Here is a 2,934-nt window from a genome sequence, read left to right as displayed (position 1 = left end):
TATTGTTCCAAGTGAATTTCCTGACTTTGATGTCAAAATATATTCGAGTTGTTTGTATACACCTATAATGATTTCTATAGAGTTTGTGATTTTTTAATCATAAATAATTTTAATTTATCTGTTGAAATGAGTAGTAAAGAAACTAAAGATATTTCTGGTGCTTGTCTGAAAAAAGTATATTTAAAAACATATAGTATTCTGTTTGTATAATGTCCATAACCTACTTCATTCTCTCCTAGATATAATACTTTGAATTCGACATTGTTTTATAATATATAGGTTCATTAATAAATGTGTCCTTTCAGATTGCATTCCATATAGAAACAGTTTAAGATTCCTTTAATTCCTAGGTCCTTATAGAATTTTATTTGTTTAGGATAAAATGGCAATGTTATCTTATTTCAAAAGTTTTATAAAGGTTATGCTATGTAAAGGCCTTTCTAAAAAGGTGAAGATTGAATGATGTCAAACTAACTTTTATTTCTATGAATTACATGTATTCTTACACTTGTATATTTGTAATCAACTTTTTAATAATTTCTTGCATCTCAAAAATGAAAAATAGGCAATACTTCACAAATTTTCATATCATCCTTGTACAAGAGCCATGAAAATCTCTGTTTTGTAATTTAGGTAGACGTGCTGCTGAAGCATGTAGTATCCTGTAAATTTAAGTAGTTAATGATGCAATCTTAAGACAGGTATATATCTTTGGTTGCCTATTTATAACAAGGAAACCTTATTGTTCCCCAAATCGCTATTCATCTTATTTCTGTAAAATTCTGTGCATGGTGGAAAAAACTTATATTATTTGTTCGATTGCTCATATTTGCAATTTTTGTCATTTGAAATTGGATCATACTTTGAAGCCTTTATAGCTTGGGCCAAAGGTGATGGATTTTCAAGTACTTATTTATTAACTGATTTAGCTTTGTGGAGCTAATGGATTCAAAGTAAGCCTTGCTTAAGAGTTACTTCTAAACTTCTGCTGCTTAAAATTTCCCAAATGAGGTCTTTCTGGCACAAATGTCTCCCTGACCCTTTACCCTTGCTCCATGTAGGAACAGACCAACCAGAATCTTACCCTGACAGCATAGATTGTCTTATTGGAGCAAAACTAGTCTGTTACAAGGGATCATAGAGAGACGAACAGTTCAGACAGAACTGTTCAGACTAGAAGGTATATTTTCAAAGTATAATTGTTTATTACACCCTAACATTTCAAAAGAAACTAAAGCCAAGAAGGTGAAAAAATTGTTCATATGTATGATTACCTAATGTCTTCGCCTGTCTACCATCCAACCAGGCAGGAATTTACACCACTGATTTTCTATCACCAAAAATATTCCATAGCTCCAGGAGAAGTCCATATGTTTCTCCTCATTATTAGGCCTTAAATTGGTAATGTTTTAATCACAGTATTTCCTCTTGCCTCTAGGCTGCATATCTCCGAATGGTAATGTTTTAGCTCTAATTCTATCAAACACTGAAGTAGAGGTAATGGAATAATATTTAAAACCGTTGCCTCTGGTGGCTCAGTGGTAGAGCGCTTGCCTTGCATGCCTGAGTCCCTGGGTTTGATTCCTCAGCACCACATAAGGAAAAAGAAAAAAAAATAAAATAAAACCGTTGCCTTTGATACCCTTACCACAAGAGAACAATGCAAAACATTTTTTAATATTATATATTATTATGTATTTTATATTTATATGTGCTGATTTTATATTTCACACAGTGTATCTTATTAAAATTAATTGATAATTTGAGAATTTAATTGATATTTTTTCCAATAAATAGATTGGAATATTAATAATCAGCATTAGAATATATATTAGAATATAAAAATATCAATGCAATGTTTTCGGTATAAACTTGTGATACCTTCTAAATGTTCTTGGTCTTTTGAATTCACATGGTAAAAAAAAAATGTTGTTTTCTTCTAATCTATAAGGGATTTTACTCTGCTGCTCTGTTTATTGTTTTAACTCGCTGGTCCCAAACTGTTTTTCTCCATGTTTCTGAAGCATTCCTACTGATTATACTCAAATTTTGCTGATATGATGTCTAAAAGGCATTATTCTTCTACAAGATCCATGGGTCCTAGGAGCCCAGGTCCCAGTTATCCGCATCATCAGATAAATAAGGCAAGAGTTCTCACCTAGGCCTATGCAACATGCCAACAGAAAGTAATTGAAGACCCTTCTCAGTTTCTCATTTCCTATATTTCAGGGCCCCAATTCCTTGAAATGCAGGAATTTGCAGAAATCAATTGGGAAGTGCAAGGCAACATAAAATGCAAGATGAAATCACAAAATGTAAAAGTACAGTAATTCAAACTTTCAATTTTCAGATGACCATCATATATGATTGAACAAGACCACAAATGTCACAATATCATTTGTAATACCCCTCTCTTAATGAGTAATGAATGATTTCAGTCCAGCATCAGCAGGCCAAAAAATAGTTCCTGGAATGATAGATCCATAATTGGTCTACCAATGCTAGGAATACTTGACATAGAGGTCAAATATAATTCAGAAAAACATTAATTGAGAATATCCTTAGTGCTTCAAAACACTGGTACTTCAGTAAAACTTGGTTCTGTAGTATAAAAATGTTGTCATTGTCAAACAATGATAACCTACATTTAATCTCCTGAAAGTATATTCCTTTTCAAATAAACTTTTAAAAATCACATTTGCCAAATAACACTTTACAAGTAGATGATATTTAGTGATATAAATAGTTTTTGAAGTGTAGGGAGCAAATTACATTAGAGTTGATTTATTTACCCAGCACTAATGCCAAACAGGTTCATCCATTCATTAAATTGTAGAAATTATACCCCCCACCATTTGTTTTTTCAGTAGGTGGCTTCAAAAATTTGTTAAATAGATCAGCCTCCCATATTTCAAACCAAAACATTAGCTAATA

At 31.8% G+C, this 2,934-nt stretch overlaps 1 pseudogene; it reads right to left on the bottom strand.

Moving 5' to 3' along the window:
* Positions 1–557: 557 nt before the first annotated feature.
* LOC122098223 lies at positions 558–654 on the bottom strand (annotated as a pseudogene).
* Positions 655–2,934: the final 2,280 nt, after the last annotated feature.

This window comes from Dipodomys spectabilis, unplaced genomic scaffold (genome assembly GCF_019054845.1).
Source record: "Dipodomys spectabilis isolate Male_0828 unplaced genomic scaffold, ASM1905484v1 ptg000464l, whole genome shotgun sequence".
Taxonomy (NCBI): domain Eukaryota; kingdom Metazoa; phylum Chordata; class Mammalia; order Rodentia; family Heteromyidae; genus Dipodomys; species Dipodomys spectabilis.
The sequence above is the reverse complement of the archived record's forward strand: the minus strand, read 5'-3'. Positions and strand labels throughout refer to the sequence as shown.